The sequence below is a fragment of the Vicia villosa genome, linkage group LG5 (genome assembly GCF_029867415.1).
Source record: "Vicia villosa cultivar HV-30 ecotype Madison, WI linkage group LG5, Vvil1.0, whole genome shotgun sequence".
NCBI lineage: Eukaryota > Viridiplantae > Streptophyta > Magnoliopsida > Fabales > Fabaceae > Vicia > Vicia villosa.
Window position 1 is genome coordinate 59,201,795 of NC_081184.1, and position 21,754 is coordinate 59,223,548.

Below are 21,754 nucleotides of genomic sequence, written 5' to 3' on the forward strand. Positions count from 1 at the left end.
AAATGGATCCGATCAAGTACGTCTTTGAAAAGCCCGCCTTAAGAGGAAGGATTGCCCGATGGCAAATGCTGTTATCGGAATATGACATTGAGTACCGTGCTCAAAAAGCGGTTAAAGGAAGCATTCTCGCCGATCATTTGGCGCATCAACCAATTAATGAATATCAATCTCTCAAGTTTGACTTTCCTGACGAAGATATCATGTACTTGAAGATGAAAGATTGTGACGAACCGTTACCTGAAGAAGGTCCTGAACCCGGGTCAAGATGGGGCCTAATTTTTGATGGAGCAGTAAACGCTTTTGGCAATGGAATTGGGGCAATCATCATCACTCCCAAGGGTACTCATATCCCATTCTCCGCCAGATTGCTATTTGAGTGCACCAACAACATCGCAGAATATGAAGCTTGTATCATGGGTCTCGAAGAAGCCATTGACTTAAGGATCAAGATCCTCGACATATATGGAGATTCAGCTCTCGTGATCAACCAAATCAAAGACAAGTGGGAAACTTACCACCCTGGCTTGATTCCTTACAGAGATTATGCAAGACGTCTGTTGACTTTCTTCAACAAGGTTGAATTGCATCATGTACCTCGAGATCAGAATCGAATGGCAGACGCCTTGGCCACTCTATCTTCCATGTTCAAAGTCAATCATTGGAACGATATGCCTACAGTCAGAATTACGCGCCTTGAAAGGCCCGCCTATGTATTTGCAACTGAAGCAGTCATCGATGATAAACCGTGGTTCCACGATATCAAACGCTTCCTTCAAACTCAAGAGTACCCGCTTGGGGCATCAAACAAAGACAAGAAGACTCTAAGGAGACTTTCTGGCAGTTTCTTCCTGAACGGAGATGTGCTATACAAAAGAAACTTCGATATGGTTTTGCTCAGATGCGTGGACAGACACGAAGCAGACTTGTTAATGCATGAAGTGCATGAAGGGTCCTTTGGAACTCATTCAAATGGGCATGCAATGACCAAAAAGATCTTAAGAGCAGGATACTATTGGTTGACAATGGAATCTGATTGTTATAAACACGTGAAGAGATGTCACAAGTGCCAGATCTACGCAGATAAGATCCATGTGCCACCGACTCTACTCAACGTTCTCTCATCTCCATGGCCTTTTTCCATGTGGGGTATCGACATGATTGGAATGATCGAACCGAAAGCTTCAAACGGTCATCGTTTCATCTTGGTAGCAATTGATTACTTCACTAAATGGGTCGAAGCAGCGTCTTATGCCAATGTTACAAGACAAGTGGTTGTAAGGTTTATCAAGAACAACATCATTTGCCGATATGGTATTCCCAGCAAGATCATTACTGACAATGGTTCGAACTTGAATAACAAGATGATGAAAGAATTGTGTGAGGAATTCAAGATTGAGCATCATAACTCTTCTCCTTACAGACCAAAAATGAACGGCGCTGTTGAAGCTGCTAACAAGAACATTAAGAAGATCGTCCAGAAAATGGTCGTCACTTACAAAGACTGGCATGAAATGTTGCCATTTGCTTTACATGGGTACCGTACTTCAGTGCGTACTTCAACAGGGGCAACTCCCTTTTCTCTAGTATACGGCATGGAAGCTGTGCTCCCCGTAGAAGTTGAAATACCATCAATGAGAGTCCTCATGGAGACTAAGTTATCAGAGGCTGAATGGTGTCAAAGCAGATACGATCAGTTGAACTTAATCGAAGAAAAACGTATGACTGCTCTATGCCATGGACAGTTATACCAAGCAAGGATGAAACAAGCCTTCAACAAAAAGGTTCGACCTCGTGAATTTCGAAAAGGCGACCTCGTGCTTAAAAAGATCTTGTCTTTTCAACCAGATTCTAGGGGCAAATGGTCTCCTAATTACGAAGGCCCGTATGTTGTCAAAAGAACATTTTCTGGCGGTGCCATGATTCTTACTACCATGGATGGTGATGAACTCCCACATCCTGTGAATGCAGATGCAGTCAAGAAATACTTTGTCTAAAAAAGAACAAAAGAACAGCTCGGTAAGTCGAAAACCCGCAAAGGGCGACTTAGGCAAAAATGAGCGTCTCGGTGGACTGAAAACCTGAAAGGGCGGTCCAGGCAAAAATTAGAGACAATAAACAGAAAAAATTCATCCTGGTAGATTGAAAACCTGAAAGGGCAATCTAGGCAAAAATTAGGGATTTATGACAAAGTAACTGCATCAGTCCATACTTCGTCACCTGAATCGTCTTTTCCATCAAAGGATCTTCAATCAAATCATCGCCAATCAGAAGCGATAAGCACAATCGGAACTCAAAGTTGTTAGGGGGAATAGTGGTTATTGCTTTCAATGTAGCCTTTTCCGCATAATTACCATTTCCAACTTTTGTAAATACTCTATGGAATCACGCCTTTAGCTGATTACCATCCTATTAAATAAATTTGAGCCTTGTGCCCCTTTGTTTGCAATCTCTAATTTCTTTTAGCTTGCAAAATGACGCTTTAATTGTGTTATTCACTTTTGAAAAAAAGAAAAAAAGTTTTAAATGAATTTACTTTTCTTTTTCAAAATAAAAGCGAAACTTTCCTTTGAGTGGTGAACAACCGAAGGAACATCAACAGCTATCTCCATAGGATGAATCAAAGATTATGATAGGAAAAGCTCTTCTATCCCCAGTGAAGAAGCTCTTCTATCCCCAGTAAAGAAGGTCTTCTATCCCCAGTGAAGAAGCTCTTCTATCCCCAGTAAAGAAGGTCTTTTATCCCCAGTGACGAAGATTTTCCAATCTCCAGTGAAGAAGCTCTTCCATCTCAGTAAAGATGCTTATCTTCCCCAGAGAAGTTTAAAACATGCAACACCATTCATCACCCGTGTTATCTACACCGTGTTGAAGAACATTTGCCAAGTATCTGGTTGAATTGCGACGTCGGTCCCTCTCCAGTATATACTCTTTTGTCTGTCAGTCTCGTCAGCATGCATGCTACATTCATGACATTCATCATTCATACATATTTGCATCATTTATGCATTCTTGCATTTTTCAATGTTTGCTTTAAAATCACTTGTTTAGGATATATTTATCCTCAAAAAAAAAGAAAAAAAAAAGAAGAGAAAAAAGAAGAAAAGAAACAAGTATGGGCGTGTCATCTCTCCAAGTAGGTTGTCACCCATAAGCAGAAAAGAACATCTTCTTTTTCCAGTTCCCCACTGAGATCATTCCTCGTGGAAGAAGGTTGCTTTAGTTTCTCCTTTCAAAACAAAGGAGGAGATCCCCAGTTGAGTTCATTCCTCATGGGTGCAAAGTCTTGTTTGACTATTTCTTTCCAATTCATTCATGGTTAGAACTTTGTCTTTACCAAAGATTCAAATTCCGATTCTCCAAATAGAGTCGTGAAAAACAGACAATAAGCAATAGCCTCATCATCTGAGCAGCTCATGTCTCTTCCGAAAGTTTTCTTTTCCTCTCAAGGAAATCAATCATGAAGATCATTTGACGATCAGGGTCTTATTACTATTCACAAGGCTGAATAACCAGTAATTTCCCTAGCAAAGTCTCCAGAATCATTTTATCACTTGGCTGATAATTGATCATGTCTTCAAAACCACTATCACAAGGCTGGTAGTCGGTAATCCTTTTGTTCTGGTTATATTATTAACATGTCTATCACAAGGCTGATAGTCGGTAATATTAACCAAACCTTTGAAACTCTTTTTACCTTGTCAAGTCTATCACCATGCTGGTAGTCGGTAACACAGTTTCATACCTTTCACCTTCGCATTACTAAACAAGTCTATCCCCATGCTGATAGTCGATAATGTCGATTGGTAAGCTTTTCTTACAAAGCTATCATTCCCCGGTGAAGCATACACTTGCTTTCCCGAAAAGAACAAAAATGGATTCTCTTCCTAAAAACGGATTGAGGCATCCTTCCCAATCTCTTTTCCCCAGCGGAGTCAGTTCTTGATATCCCCTCGGTAAAGATATCCTTGCATCATTCGCAATTTTGGTATCTTAGGTCCAAAATTTGCGTCTTCTGATATTTAAGTCTCTTCCACCTTATCAAAATAAAGATTTCCAATCTTCATATCTCAGGTTGAAGAAACTTAAATAGGGGCATCTGTCATACCCCAATTTTTGACCTAAGATACCACCTCATATCATTTGCATATGCATCATTTGCATCTCTAACAAACTGCATAGCTTGTGTTTGCTACTTGTGCTTAGCAGGGTTTAATCAGGAAACCACTCATCAGTACAAGTAACAATCAATTAGGGCTTTGTTCTCCCTTCATTTCAAATGAATCATCTTCATCAACAATCAACATTTGGTCCTTAGAGATTCACTTCAACAAACTCAACAGCTTTGAATCGACTGAATTAGGGTTTTGACTGAAGACAGCATACTCCTGACTTTTGCTCAGGATTTGACCTAATGACTTGGGACATGACCTCAAGACCCCAAGTGCATCATTTTGACCTAATCCATTGGCTCAGAACATCTCCTACACAAAGATTGATCAGACAAATCCTCAGATTAGGGTTTTTTGAACTATCAGGGACTAAAATCGGGGATCACATTTGGGAAACCCTAAAAACCCCCAGGAAGTCAATCAAAGGTTTCAATCATCCTCAAATAATCCCTATGACAATATACAATGGAAATTACATCTCAATTCAAGACCTACAGGCATCAATTTCATCAGGTCGACAATTAGGGTTTTTGACCTAATTCACTGAGCAACTGACTTTTTAATCTGGACATGGTGCCACAACTCAAATCATGGTTCAATATCCTCTAATACCTCAATATGATCCATTCATACTATTCATTTGATGAGGATAGCCTGTTTCACTTGAAATCTCAAGAAACGCGATTCGTCTGAAAAAGTCAACTGTACAAGATCACCATTGACTTTTGGGGAATTTTGGTCAACCATGACTTTTGAAGTTTTGAATCATCAATATATGATATGAGAAGTCATTTGATCAAGGAAAATCAAGAAAATCAATCAAGAATCAAAAAGTCAAAAGTTTGACTTTCATACTTAGAAAATTTTATAAGTGTTTTTCAATGGTTTTTTCCAAACTTTGGAAGGGAATTTCTCAAAATTTCACCTACAAACTGAAAAAAACTTCCAACATGAAAGTTGTAGATTTTGATCCAATAAACAACTTTGACACATATAAAATTTTTCCATAAGATCAACCATTTAAGAGATATGGTGCTTCAAAGTTGGTACTTTTTGAAAACTTCACTTGAAATCTCATTTTCTTCAAAGTTCATGGATCTTTTTCACCCATTTCCTTAAAGGTCTTGAAGAAACTTTCAACTAGGGTTTTGAAGTATGCAACATGAGCTTTCCAAAACATCCAAGAGCACAAAATTTCATCAAGATTTGATAGGGTTTTGAAGGCTCCAAACATGGCTGCAAAACAATTTTTGTGACTTGCATTATAGGTCACTTTTATCAAGTTATAGGTCATTTTGTGATAATTTGTTATACATGAGTCTCAAAACTGCTCCAAATTCAATCATTTATGCTATATATCAGAAATATCTTGGCCAAGGATAAGATAGAATCAAAAGAAATTAACCATGGTTAAGCTTTGTAATGATTGAAAAAATATTCCATGCCATATTCTTCCACAAAATTCAATCATAACTATTCCACTTGCTTGCCCTTCAATTCAGAATCGTGGCCTATAAATAAGAAGGCCTCACTTCATTACAAAGGACTCCAAAACTGGTCCAAGAACTTGTTTTCTCACTTCTTCCATTTTTACCAAGTTCTTAAGTTTTCAAAGAGGTTAGAATGCCAAATTGCCAATCTTTCAAATTCTAACCAAAGGAGTCATCCAAACTTCTTCCAAATACCATTTAGAAGTTGTTGGAATACTAACAGAACCCATTCACGAGCCAAACAGCCTAAACTCAATTCAAACTTTTTCAAGAAAACTTGAAACTCGAATTTTAGGTTACAGGCCAATTCAGTGAGATCTAAACACTCAAAAACAATCCTCCAGCATCACTGAACCTAACCCGATCGTTTCCAAGCTTTGAAGCTTCAAGAACACTCACCCAGAAGCCACGTTTGGTGCAGACAAAAACCAACACGAATTCCATCATACCTGCATCTTTAACAAGATATAACTTCATATTTGTGTTTGGTTAAGTGCTCTAATCATTTCTGGAGCTTTAATTTGAGTTTAAAGGTCGTTTGAGGCATCTACCATTTTAGGGTTCTTGAGCTCAATTTTGGGATTATTCATTTTAGGCAAAATCTGGAAAAACTAAGGGCATATTTGAACTCAGGGGACAATTTTAAGTCGAAGCATGGTCCTATAATTCATTTATATTCCATATTTCCTAATGTTTGATTTACAGGACCTTTAGCAACGGAGAAAAGCTGTAGCTAAAACCTTTAGCTACAGTTGCAGAGAAAAGGCTACGGACGGAGGAAGAAGAAGGAGACGTGGCGATGTCTCATTTGTCCATTCAAATCAGCGCGCGCTGACTTCCTCTTGTAGTTCATGTGCTTCGCTTTCCACGCCACTTTCCATGTACCCTCACTCTTTGGGCCATCAAATCATTCCCTTTATTGCATCCAACGCCTCTGAGCCTTGCAGATCCACCATAAACCATCAGCCTCGCCACACAGGATCCTGGTTTAAATATTTCTTTAATTAATTTGTTTTTCTTTGCATAATTAATTAAAAATACTTTCAAAAATCCAAAAATCATTTTAATTTCACTTTTAGGTTGATAAAATATTTAATTAATTTTTGACATGAAAATATTTTATTTTTTCTTCATAATTAATTTATTTTGTTAATTAATTAGTAATTGTGTGAATATTTGCTATTAATTAATTTTCAACCAATCAAAAACTCCAAAAAAATATTTTCTTTTTATATTTAGGTTTATACTTGTATAATCTAATTTGTGACATAAAAAAGAATTATTTTTCTTGTTAAGTTTAATTATTTGTATAATTATTTGTTTAATTATCTTATTAATTAACTTAATTCCATTAAAAAAAAAACCACAAAAATATCTTCTTTTAGAATTAATTTCTTTTGAATTTAATATTTTCTTATAATTCTGTGTAGTTAATCATTTGAATTTATATTTGATTACTGTTGCACATTTTACTTGAATTTTCTCACTTCATCCAAGACTTCGAGATTATTTCTCTGTTGTCTTTTGGATTTGTCTGTTTGCTTGGTCTTCCATTTGCTGTAGAAGTCCTTAAACAATTACTGGATGATCATGGAATGCTGTATGCTGTGAACTTATCCAATGTTCTTTTCTGCTGGTGAGGATGCTTAATATCTGTTGAGATCCTAAATTATTCCGAGCATACCACTTGAGGATCACGGTAACACCTCAAACTCAGAAATCCAATTTTCTCATTCTTCGAGGTAAGCCTAAAACTCAATCAACTGTTTTCACAACAGTAATCAATTCTTTTTCAAATCATTCCATTGTTTTTCAAAACAGTGGGGCCTCTCGAATATTAGAGAGTATAAGACCCACTCTTTTTCTTTCCTTTTACAGTTTTCCTTTGTACAGAAAACTTTTTTTCAAAACAATACTTTTCAAACTGTTTTTTAAAACAATAAATCTCACATCTTTTTTTTCAAAACCATCCACCCTGTTTTATGAAAATAAAACAGGGGCCTCTCGAATATTAGAGAGTATAAGACCCACTCTTTTTACAGTTTTTCTTTGTACAGAAAACTTTTTTAACTTTTCAAACAACTCTCAAACAGTTTTTCAAAAGCGAAACTTCGCGTCTGTAAATAAAACAGTCAACCATGTTTTGTAAATAAAACACGGGCCTCCACATAGGTATAAGTCCCAAGCCCTTTTGTACATACCCATTCCAGTACATGAAATTAGGTATTTCATTGTACGCCTTTTTATACATACACCTTTTTGTACATACCTCGATCAGTTTAATTTTTAACTTTGAATAACAAATCAAAAATGAAGGTTTTTCTTTAAATCTTCCCAAAAAAATACCATGGGCCTCCATGTAGGTATAAGTCCCAAGCCCTTTTGTAAATACCTGTTTACATAGCTTTGAATAAACTCAAATGGACCTCTCCCCGAGTGTAAGTCCCGAGCCCCGTGTATACAAATGGATCATGCTTACAGGTATATTTCCTTCATAAACTCCATTATATACACACACTTTGTCATATATATAATTGTTCATATCTATTCATGTACTTGCTCATACTTGTTCATGTTTGTTCATATGTGTGATATGTGTGCTTGTTCAACTTAGTACAACACTAGGTTCCCCATAGCCTCCTATTGGGCTTCGTGCAAAGAATCTCCACTAGTTTAGGTTAGGACATAGAGTATGGTTTCCCGGTGAAATCGCTCTAAGAGCTCATACCAACTATACCATGCCTCCCCTTGGGCTTTGTACAAACGAGTGACCCTCCCATAGCCTCCTCTTGGGCTTACAATGCAAGGACCCTGGATTGTCCCTCCCATAGCCTCCTCTTGGGCTTACAATGCAAGGACCCTCGGATAGCCTCCTCTTGGGCTTCGTACAAGGACCCACGGGCTTCTTATAAGCATCCCCAATATCCAAAACAAATACCCTAGGAGATTAGACATTTATCATCTCTATGATAGGAGTATCTCTTCTATATCATCACAAACAATCAATCAAACTTTTTTGCCACAAGGCTGGCTAATCAATCAAACCTTTTTTGCCACAAGGCTGGCTAATCAATCAAACCTTTTTGCCACAAGGCTGGCTAATCAATCAAACCGTTTTGCCACCATACTGGCTGATTAATCAAAGTTTTTTGTCACAAGGCTGACTTCATTGAAACTTTTGCCACGAGGCTGGCTGATTAATCAAAACTTTTTGTCACAAGGCTGACTTCATTAAAAGTTTTTGCCACAAGGCTGGTTAAACAAAAACATCTTTATCATTCTAAGCACCCTAAGTGGCATGGCCCCGGGCTTATAATGAAAAGATTTTCAAACAAAATCAAACAGATGTATGTGATGATATAGATTAGATACATCGAACATTTAGATGACATTTGTCTCTTTTCCTTTGCTTCCACTAGCATAAGTGGGAACTACGATTGCTCTGACTTTCTCAACATCCCTTTGAGAATACGTAGGCACAAGGTCGATCCTTGGCGAGCAAAATAAAACAAAAAAAAACCATTTAAACCTTAGCACCCGTAGACCCCGAGCTACAGATGCTCTGATTCCCTCTAGGGGATATGTATGCAGAGGATCGCGATGATCTTTGCGAGCATAATCAAACAAACACCTTAGGTCCCACCTCTTTCTCACAAGAACCTCCACCATAACAAGAATGGAATAAACAAAGCAAAGAAACCTATAGAGTACTATAGATACGTTGGGTGCTAATACCTTCCCTTCGTATAACCAACCCTCTTACCCAAGATCTCTCCCCCACTTTTAAGGTTATTGCAACTTTTTTCCTTTTCCTCTTTTGGAAACAATAAAAAGTTTGGTCCGTACAAAAGAAAAATCATTTTTTTGAGCACTCGAGCCCAAAGAAGGCATCAGGTGTCTCATCCCGAAAAAAGACAACGATTTTTCCCCGCGACAAGAGGCTACTGTAAATACCATAATTTTTTGGGCCACCGAACCTCACAATATTTTCTTTTCAGGGATCTTATTCAGAATGCAATCGAGGAGGCCAAGAGCAAAAGAAAAGCGGCTCTCGAAGCCGAGATGAATAACATGGATGTCTAAGCCAAAGATACTATGTTAAATAATGCAGGGAAGGGGGCAAACTTAATACCAAACCCCCTGACGAACAGGTACATGAAGATATGTTAAACCAGAGGCTGGACGCTATCTACGATGAAAAGCCTTTGTGATTTAAGAAATATCCAGCATCATCAAGTGCAAAGATGTTAGCGCAGGACCCACTCAAAGAGGTTGATCTTGAAGATGGAACCACAAAGAGAATTACACACATCAGCATCAAACTGGACCCCAAGTTGAAAAGTAAGATAGTCGAACTACTAAAGAAGACCAAAGACTGCTTCTCTTGGGATTATGACGAAATGCCTGGTTTGAAGAGAGATCTGGTTGAACTAAAGTTGCCTATTAATGATGGCAAGAAGCCCATCAAGCAGACTCTCAGAAGGTTCTATCCATAAATCCTTTCAAAGATAAAAAAGGAGGTCGAAAGAATCTTTCGTTGCAACTTCATCCGGACCATAAGGTATGTCGAATGGATTGCAAATATAGTTCCAGTAATTAAGAAAAATGGCTCCTTAAGAGTATGTATAGATTTTCGTGATCTGAATGCAACAACTCCTAAGGATGAATACCCAGTGCCTGTGGCATAAATGTTGGTTGACTCAGCTTCGGGCTATGAGTATCTCAGCATGCTCGACGGATATTCTGATCATAACCAGATTTTCATTATAGAAGAGGATGTCTCCAAACCAGCCTTTCGATGTCCAGGGGAAATAGGCACTTACGAGTGGATCGTTATGCCTTTTGGTTTGAAAAATGATGGGGCAACATACCAGCGTGCAATGAATTCTATTTTTCATGACTATATACAAACCTTCATGCAGGTTTACATAGATGATATAGTAATAAAATCTATATTCGACGAAGATCATCTAACCCATCTCAGCCAATCATTCGAAAGGATGAGAAAACATGGCTTGAAGATGAATCCTCTCAAATCTGCATTCTTTGTGCAGGCAGGAGATTTTATGGGCTTTGTGGTCCATAAAAAGGGGATAGAGATCAATCAGAATAAACGAAGGCTATCATGGAGACCAAAGCGCCATCAACTAAGAAAGAGTTGCAATCTTTGTTAGGGAAGATAAATTTCCTAATAAGATTTATCTTAAATTTAAGTGGTCGAACTCAAGCCTTATCCCCCATCTACGCCTGAAACAAGGGAAGTTCGAATGGACAGATGAACATCAAAAGGCATTCGATAAAATAAAGCAGTATCTGACGAATCCACCTATCTCATCACCACCATGTGGAAGGAAGCCTATGAGATTATATATATCAGCTTCTGACACTACTATAGGTCGCATGTTAGCAAAAGAAAACGAAAATGGCATCGAAAGAGCCATATATTATCTGAGTAGGGTTTTAAATGATGTAGAAACTAGATACACTTTGATAGAAAAGCTGTGTCTCTGTCTGCATTTCTCGTGTACTAAACTTAAATATTATATAAAGCCTATAGATTTATATGTATCTTCGCATTTTGATGTTGTCAAATACATGCTATAAAAGCCAATAATTTGGCAAGTGGGCGCTAGCCCTAACTGAGTACTCTTTGGCCTTTATGCCTTTAAAAGCTATGAAGGTGCAAATTGTCTCAGACTTTATAGTGGACCACACAGTGGTCGAAAACCCTCAACTCACAGTAGAGTTGAAACCTTGGAGATTGTTCTTCGACGGTTCCACCCATAAAGATGGTATTGGAGTTGGGATTATATTAATTTCTCCTGATGGAATTCCAACAAAACTCAAGTACATAATCGAAGGCCCCCCATGCTCGAATAATGAGGCAGAATATGAGGCCTTTATAGCAGGACTTGAAGCCTTATTGGAATTAGAGGCAACCAGGGTCGAAATTAAAGGGGATTCAGAATTGGTAATCAAGCAATTGACAAAGGAATACAAGTGCATTAAAGAAAACTTGATCATGTACTTCGTCATCACAAATAGGTTGCTTAAATTTTTTGAATATACAGACATAAAGCATGTCCCCAAGATTAAAAACCAAGAGGATAATGATTTAGCATAAATAGCTTCAGGATATAGAATTTCGAAGGAGAAGCTAGAAGAACTTATCGAAGTAAGAGGGAAAGCAATGGCCACCAAATTGTCTCCGACAGACTTAGAGAGCAATCGTTTATGATACGCTAATGAAGAGGAATTCGAAGTGTTAGCCATTGATACTTTAGTAGATACGGATTGGAGAAGTCCAATTATTAAGTATCTTAAAGACCCCTCATTAAATACAAATAGAAAAACCAAGTATAGAGCTTTGTCTTATGTTTTGATGGGAAATGAACTGTTCAAGAAAACTCCTGAAGGCATCCTATTAAAATGTTTAGGCGAAAACGAGGCATACTTGGCATTATCTAGCGTTCATAGTGGAGCGTGTGGGGCACACCAAGCAGGCCATACAATGAAATGGTTGCTTCTCAGATATGGGATGTATTGGCCCACCATGTTAAAGGATTGTATTGAGTTTACTAAAGGTTGTCAAGAATGTCAAGTACATGCAGGAATTCAACACGCTCCTGCGAGTGAGCTTCATGCAATTATCAAACCTTGGCCTTTCAGGGGCTGGGCTTTAGATTTGATTGGTGAAATTCGACCTACTTCATCAAAAGGTCAAATGTACATCCTTGTAGGAATTGACTTTTTTATTAAGTGGGTCAAAGCAGTGCCTTTGGTGAATGTGGACCAAGAAACTGTCATCGAATTCATTCAAAGGAAAATACTATATAGGTTTGGAATCCCAGAGAGTATAACAATAGATCAAGGGTCAGTATTGACTGGTCTAAAGTTGCAGGAATTTTCGAAACAAATGGGATTCAAGTTATTAACATCTACACCCTATTATGCTCAAGCCAATGGGAAAGTTGAAGCAGCAAACAAAGTAATAATTGGTTTGATAAAAAAACACGTAGGAACAAAGCCAAAAAGTTGGCACAAGACGTTAGATCAAGCACTCTGGGCTTGTCGAACCTCTCCTAAAGAAGCAACGAATACTACACCTTTCCAGTTAACATTTGGACATGATGCAGTCTTACCTGTCGAAATTTACTTACAATCAGTACGGATCCAAAGGCAAGGAAAAATTCCATGTGACCTATATTAAGAAATGATGATGAACGAATTGACAGAGCTAGACGAAGAAAGGTTACACGCATCAGAAGCATTAAGAAGACAGAAGGAGAGGGTATAAAGGGCATATAACAAGAGGATCAAAGGTAAAACTTTCGTTGTAAACGATTTATTTTGGAAAGTTATATTACCTATGGATAAAAAGAACAAAGCTTTAGGAAAATGGTCTCCACATGGGGAAGGACCTTTTCGAATTTTAAAAGCATTTTCGAAAAATGCATACGAGATAGAAGAATTAGCGGAGGATCGAAGGATCCTAAAAGTAAATGGGAAATATTTGAAAAAATATAAGCCATTTATGCATGAAGTTAAAATTGCAACAACGTAGTAATTAAAGACTAATATTATGGCTAAAATGGCGAGTACATTCATTCAAAAATAGAAAATTTGCCAAAATGGCTTTGTCTTAAAACAAAATTACAGTATAGACCAAAAGTTAAATACAAGATAGGGAGACATAAAGGCTTTCAAGTTAACATTGTAGTTAGAAAGAAAGATGTTCATTGATTGGAAATGGTGATACAATCAAACCCAAAATACGTCATCATGAAAACACTATAAAATATTATGAGAAAAACCCTACAAGATGTCTTCAACTATTTTGAAGATACAACTCACCTAAGTCTAACTTCAGGCCACATTCGACCTTAAGGGCATCAGATAACCCCGGTGCACGCATCTTTCCGACTACACCTATCTGAGTGAAGATGTATGACAAAAGTCTTCATAGGGAATGTAGAGAGTCTTGCCCTTGCGTGAACTCATGATTTATTCTTTGAGATAGTTAAAGATAGCAAGGGGTATATTAATTTTCTTCCTGAGAAGGAGGAAATACAAAAACTGGAGATCTTTTAACATTATTGTTTTCTGGTTTTCCATTCTTGGACGGAAGTTTCCCACCAAAAGTTGATGCCAAATCCTTCCTAAGAAAGCAGTGAATGAACTATTAGGGTTGGTGAATATCCTTTTCAAGACATCATAAATGAGGATACTATCATAGTCTTCAACAAGAACCCCGTTATCTTCACATTTCATCATTTTTGAAACGAGTTTCGGAGTGAGGGTGACAGAAGAACCAAAAATATTGGAACAAATGACATGATTACCTTCTCTGTCTCATTGAATTGGTGCATTCATCCAGAATATTGCAATCAAGACGGGATAGATGGGTCCATCTAAAATGGTTAAATAGTGCTCTAAGTTTTGAGTGGCAAACATGTTTGGAAGGTCAATCCTATACTCATTGAAATCATCAGGAGATATTTTTCTCTCTTTGAGAAAAGAAGGAATGATTTCCTTATGGGAGGAAGACATGTTGAAAAAAGAAAAAAAAAGAAAAATTTCGTTGAAGAATCTTAAAACTTGGTAAACAATAAGAAAGATTGAGGGTTTATATAGTGGTAACCCACATTGGGTTGGATACGCCTTGCATCATTAGTGGCCCACGTGTTGGTTTTCTGTGAGGAAGATGTGAAGTCCGCCACATATTTGTCTTGGAAGTTGAAACATAATTATTCCATAACTGGCATGCACGTGTCTTAAAGAGATGTTTTGGAAAAAGCGAGTCATAATTAGCTAACAATTATGGATTTACGGGTTATTGAAAAGTCTGAAATCTAATGACTACAAGAAATGTCCATTTTTGCATAAAGATAATCATCATAGCCAAAATGGTGAATGTATTGAAAAGTTAAAATTTGCCAAAATGGCATTGTCAATATTGCATTCCAGAAAATAACTAAGCAAAAGGAAAACATTCACCATTACATTCGAACACAAAAAACCAACAAGTTGAAAATATTCTAAAAGCTATTACAACTTGTTAATGATTGAAGTCATCAGGGAGGTTGGTTTTCATTTGAGAATACTGGAAAGCAAGTACAGATAAGCGTCGCTCGACCAAGGTTCGTTGTTTCTTCAACTCTTCGATTTTAGACTCCAGTTTTTGGGCTTCTTTGACGTGTTGAATGCCAGTTTGAATCTTTGCAGTCAATTCCTAGCGGTCAAGTTTGCGGATTTCGTCCTGACGATCCTTCACGGCCAATATCTTCTGTTGTAGTAAAGATATCTCTTACTTCCAGGATTCAATGTTTCCTTCACAAGTGTCATACCCTTCCTGATACTGAGTGTTGGGCCTCCATGGCTTCAATTCGAGCGTCCGAAGCATAAACAGCAGTCTAAGGCGAAGCTTGTTCAGTTTCTTTCTCCGCAAGTTTCTTCGAGAGATCTTGTTTTCGAAGTTGGTCGGATTGGAGTTGATCAACCAATAGGCCCACAGAGATTAGTATTTGAGAGACTTCGTTGGAAACGCTCAACACATCTACTTTCTTCAATAAGCCTTTGAGGTCATAATAGATGTTGACATTGTCATTCATAGCTTGGATGAAATCAATCTTGAAGACCTTTTGCTTAATTTTTTGAAGAAGGCTCTGGCACTCGTCAGCTTTTCCTCCTAAAGCAGTTGAAGAAGCCCCATCTTTTTCAGACGAATCACTTCTTGCTTTGAGCATCGCTTTAAGGTAACCAACAGGGTTCGTAACCTTGAGTTCGTTTATTTCAGTCTGTGATGGGATTTTAGAAGTATTAGCCGAAATGGTTGTCGGTTGTACAATTTTTCCAAAAGGCAGATACAGACTTCCCGTCTCCTTTGATTTTCTTATAGCTTCATTGGAAGGTCCATCTTCGATCACAGTCTCTTTCTCTTCTTCACCTTTGGATTCCTCACTAGCTTCGTCATTCTGTGACAAAGCAATATCACCTTCCATGTCAATGTCTTGATCATGAGAAGGAATCTCTGGTAAAGAATCTTTAGAGAGTATTTGTTGAAGAGGCTCCGCTCGCATATTGTGATCGAACATGTCATCACTATCAGTGTTAGAATTTGAAAGTTGCAATGGAGTTGGTTTGGTTGAAGGCGTTTTCGTTTGCACAGGAATGGTAAAAGCAAGATCACCTAGTTAGTTATTTGACCCTTCGAAAGATCCTTTGATAAATGCATCAGGGAGTGATTGAGAACTCAGGCTAGCAGGTTTGTTAGGTTGTAAGGTCGAAGTGGCAGTGCCAATAGCATCATCCTGTACAGGTAAACAATAAGAGATATAAACATAATGTAAATATGGGAATATCATTCGAATAGATGAGCACTATTTACCTTAGGATCAGCATTATTTGGGCTCAAATTGTGGCTCTCAGTCCCAACAGCCTTCGTAGGTTGTTCCTCTGTCGCTCCTGGGTTATCCGAATCTTTAGGCTTCGAGATCCCAGAAGACTTTTCTTTTTCCTGAGGAGGGATAATTTTTTCCCTTTTTGGTTTGTTTAATTTGGTATGTGGTGGAGATTCGTCTCCTGAATCAGATTCGATTCGAGTATTGCTTGTGGCAGCTTTCCTTTTTGGAGTTCGGGGAGGTTTTCGAGTATTCTGCAAAATAGATAAAGGGAGAAATATTAGGCTCCTACTGAAGGCCTCTAAAAGCCGTAATTAATCAAATTCAAATACTTACCACCGGTTTTGATTTGCTGGTATTAGTATCTTTACTGGCCTTCTTCCCTTTCGAAGAAGCTGTAGATCTTTTTGCAGCAGCATCTTTGATACCTTGTTTTTGAGAAACAACTGTAAATAAAGAAAAAAGAAAACATGTGAGTAAAGATGTTAAGTCTAAAGAAAAATAAATGTGCAGAATCAAAAGATTCGTGCGTTCCACACCTTCGAGTATTGGAGTCAGAACACGAACGTGTTCTAAGCCAACATGAAGGTGTCCTTTGAAATTGTCCAAGGTATATTTAGTCGGAACCACTCTCTGGGAACGTTTTTTAGAATCTTCGCGAAGTTGTTTTATAACATCTCCACAAGCGAACAAGTCTGGAAATGGAGGGCTGAAAGCCACGCCAAAATCAACACTTAGAAGTCGAGGAAATTTTGGAGGGTACATGTTGAAAGCCGTCTTATAATGTTGTTCAGGTAGAACATACGTAGGTAGTTTCAGACTCTCCAATTTTTAAGAAAACTTTTCGTGTACCGTAGATGCTGCCTCATGAATGGTTCGACTAAGATCACCTGGCAAGTAAACAGTTTCAAAAAACTTTTGGAACGCTTGATCTCCTTGATGTGCGTCGAAGTACCTTTTTTGAAGCGCTCCCGTATAAGAACAACGACTGAAGTCAGTTGCTTCGAAAAGGCAGGAACATAAAAAATTTTCTTGTTGTGATAATCAGCCCACCACTTCGTGTATTCCATGGTGCAACAGAAAGCGGGTTTAAATCTGAATGGAGTAAAGGAAGTGATTCCTATATATTTGGCAGTCTGGCGTTTGAAACCTTCTTCAGTAGAACACATGGATGGAAGACACAAGTGGCTCTTCTTCGCATACATGGCTGAAGGTGTAATCTGTACTAAACCAAATTGTCTTGCAACCAGGTTGGACTGATAACTGAATAGCCCGTAGTGGTTCTTCGAGCTCCTTAACCTATGAACTAATAATTTGGGAGTTAAGAAAGCTTCCCAGATGGCTTGGGACTCAGTTTGATGTTCTAACAGAGAAATAGGGAACTCTCGAGTAAACCATTCAGGACCTACTTTTCTTTCAATGAAAGGTGCCATTGAAGGGGTAAACTAATAGCGTTTTACGAACATCATCATGAAAGCTCGAAAGGTTTATGGCAATACTCCAGATTCTTCCACAGGGGTCAGTTGAGCAAGTCTAGTCCCTTCGAATGTCCTTTCTTTGATGACAGATGCTTCTTCGTCAACAATGCCTTTCTTTGGCAAAAAGGTCTCGAAGGTAGCATTCAACCACAGTTGGAGTAGACAATAAGGTCAAGTGAAAAGAATTGACTTGTTAGCCGGTTGATCTTTCAAATACTCTACAGACTCACCCAATACTTCGTAGAGATACACAAGAGTTAATTGGGCCAGATTCAACTTATTCCCCGAGTTGAGTTGATTTGCCATAACCAAATATCTTCTTGCCACTTGCATTAATCTCGAACAGAAAACACATCTTGATAACCAGAGTGCCAAGAAGGCAATGTGTTCTTTGTCAGAAACCTCTTCATTATCTGTAACGTGATGCTTCTCAATATAGACAGTATAAGTGACTTTTCTTTCGCCAAACTGGATGGTATCAATGTCCATGAAGTAAGGATCGAAGTCCTCTCCGAGGGGGTGAAGTCCAGTGATGGCAGCCGCGTCGAAGAGCATGGGAGTCACCAATCTGCAAGGTAAATGGAAAGTATTATGAGTTGTGTCCCAAAAATATATCGAAGATACTAGCATAGCCTGATTATAGTCGAGGCCAGTTTTCGATAATTGGATTAAGTCATAAATTCCTAATTCTTTCGAGAATTTGGATTTCTTCTTTTCTATCTTCTCTAGCCAAGCGAAGTAAGGTTCATGGTCTTTCACTAAAAGGATAGCTCTAAACACTTTAAGAGTGTTAGTCATGTAATCCAGACAGATTTTTTCTTGAGCTATTAGGGTTTCCGTCAAAAACGTAACTGGGGGTAGAGGAACTTCCTCTGTTTCAACTAACTTAGGGTTTTCTTTGTCATCTATCCTATTACCAGCAAGTACGGGATTTCCCTTTTCATCTACCTGATTTCTACTAACTAAAGGCCTATACTTATAATAAGTAGAAGAGAAGTTATATTTCAACTCTGCATTTGGGCCAGGAAGTGGACCCATATACGCATAAGTTTTTCCAGAAATTTCAAGAGGAATCAGTACCTGAGATGCATATATTCTGTGCTTTTCTTCAAGATATGGTGGTTCTGGTATATACTCCTGATTCTTTATTTGTGTTGGATTCTTGATCTTTAAAATAGGTTCGGTGGCGTCCATTATCTGCTTTTGTTTGAGTATTTGATCGTGAGAAGCCATTGTTGGATGACGTTTTGTGGAAGAATCATAAAAATGGTTGGGAGATTTGGGGAAGATGAGTAGTAGAGGGTATTTAAAGATGAAGGTGTGAGAAAAGTTTTTGAAGTATTGAAATACTTCTATTTATAAGAAAGGTGAGTAGAAGACCTCTCAGATTTGATGAATATTTGGAAAGAGAATTAATGAGACACGTGTTTGACGACTATTAGAGAACGAAGCAGTTATGAAGTCTAGGCATTACTCCTACTTAATAGAAGCAATGATGAAACATGGGAATGCACGTTCTGAAGAGACGTTTTTGAAAATGATAAGACGTTTGAAGAATTCATGATGACTATGACATCAGTTGCAAAGTTTCAAGGAAACTTATAGGTCAAGATCATCGAAATCTATAAGAAAAAAATGTCCATTTCTACAGATGATTCGAAATGAACATTTATTGGGGGCAATTTTTTAGCTGGAGATTTCGATTCTGAAGCTGGGTAATCTGAAGTGGTGTATTCGAAGTGTTAAGGAAATTGGTGTGAAAGAAGTTATTTCGTGCTAATAGTCTTCAAAAGGAATAGTACTTATGTCAAATTATAAACTTAGAAGAATCCTTGAAATATTTATAAGTACACTTTCGACAACAGCGTTCGCCCAAATCCGAAGCCTCAAGCGGGAAATATTCGAAATTCAAATGGGAATATATGATCAGGCGAACACGTGGAAGCATCTTAAAGAGGCAACGTTTGAGGCTACAAACGTGGCAATCGTCTATGTAGGAACTGTTAAGGTTGAACTAGTATAAATAGAAGTCTAAATGTTTAGATTTAGTGTGTTCAAATTGATATACAAAAATTCACAAAATTACTCAAAGTACCAGCGTAAGAGAAACGAGTCTTTGCTGAAACAATGTATGTATGAAGAACACCATATTTACCTTTCATGTTATTAATTCAATGCAAGTCATATTTATGTCGAAAGTTATTTTGTCATTATCTTTACATTTACAAATTCATTTCGTTTAAATTATTTATTTACTGTAATTTAAGTTAGAAATCACTACATTTAGTCTATTTACATTTTTTGTCATTTAATTTCGAGTCAAATTTACATCTCGCTTCACCGTCTTTAGTTTTGAAATCCTTTACCTTAATGTTATATTCTTTTACTTTCATAGCAAGTTTTATATATTTTGTCAAAGTCTTTATATTTCTTTATTTTATGCTTCATTGTCGAACTTTATTTATTACAAAGTCATTCATCATCATACAGAAACTTAATCATTTGAATATAAGATTAAAACCATGAGTCAGAATATAATAACACTACCATTCAAGACACATGTCCTAGGATCAATCTAGTCGATCCTGTAAGTTACCAAAGTTTATACTCTTGGAAGACTAGCGGTTGTTTGTCAGAAATCACTGGTAAACAACGTTACATGGGCATTAGAAGTGTGCAAGACATTGTTGAAGAATCAAGAAAACATGCCGAAGGAAATTGTCACCGATCGAGATACCGCACTAATGAATTCGGTTGCAAAGATGTTTCCACATCATACACATTACTTTGTCGCGTTAGGAACCAAACAAATCAAAGGTGAAGACAAAAAAATTGTTAAACCAAGTTTGATGGATGGAAAAAATTATGGATGCATGAAGTGGTATATTAAATTCATCCACAGAAGAATTGTATTTTGCCTCTATAATGCAATTTAGGAGCCCGTGTATCAGATATCGCAATTTCTTGAAATATGTTGAGAATACTATTCTGGACCAAGTGAAGGAAAAGATTGTCTGTGCATGGACCGATCAGGTTATACACCTCGGGAATACAACAACTAACAGAGTCGAATCAACACATTCGACATTGAAAAAATGGTTGGGTGATGGCAAGGGTGATTTCTGTAGAGATTGGGACGGGGTGAACCAAATTGTTCAAAACCAACAATCAAAAATACAAATCAGTTTTGGTCGAAGCATAACAGTGCAAGAACAAAGACAACATTCTCTATTCACAATTTGTTGGGTGCGTATCTCGGTCGGTTATGAATTTCATCTTTCACGAAGTGACGCGAGTAGATTAGGCAGGTACATATATGACAAAATGTGGATTCACAATTAAGAATACTTATGGTCTTTTGTGTGCTTGTCTCATTGCAAAAAAACTAAAGATTAATTCTTCGAAATGTATGGATGAAGTATACAGTCATTGGAAAAGACTTCGGTTTGATGATGATGGTGTGACTCATGATGGTAAAGCTGGTATAAGCATCCAGACCGAGTGGGAAATAATCCAAGATAGATTTGCGATGGCAGATGACAATATAAAATTGCACATCAAAGAGAAGCAGAGAAAGATTGCATATCCGGAAACCACAGATTTGAAACCTTCTTTGTAACCGGTTAAAACCAAATGTGCCCCTAAAAAGGTAAAAGTGGCTCAAGATTACAATTCAACAAAGTGGTCTCCATCGTAATTTGAACATGATAGATTCATATTTCCCATATTTTCAACTCCAAAATCTCAAAAAAGTGTTCAAAAGGATGCTCACATTAGTAAACATGCACCACCAGCTCCACCACCTTCCCCCACCTCACCACTACCTCCACCACGTCCTCCACCACCGATGCCCGGGATTGAATTCATCAATGAAATTCCGCTTTTTATGCACAAACACATTGAGCATATTATGATAATAGGGTGTTGCATATTTTAATGAAGTGTATCGAAACTGTTCTATCAAGAGTTTTGGTCTATACAGGATCTTCCCTAAACGTTATGCCTAAAATCACTTTGATGATGTTAACAGTAGAAGGGGTTCTGATGAAGCCTATCGCTTTGATCGTAAAATCTTTTGACGATTCCAAAAGGGTAGTGATTGGGGAAGTGGACATCCCAATCCGAATTGGTCCCTACACCTTCGACATCATGTTTCAGGTCATTGATATATATCTAGAATACAACTTCCTGCTGTGATGCTCGTGGATCCGTGGATC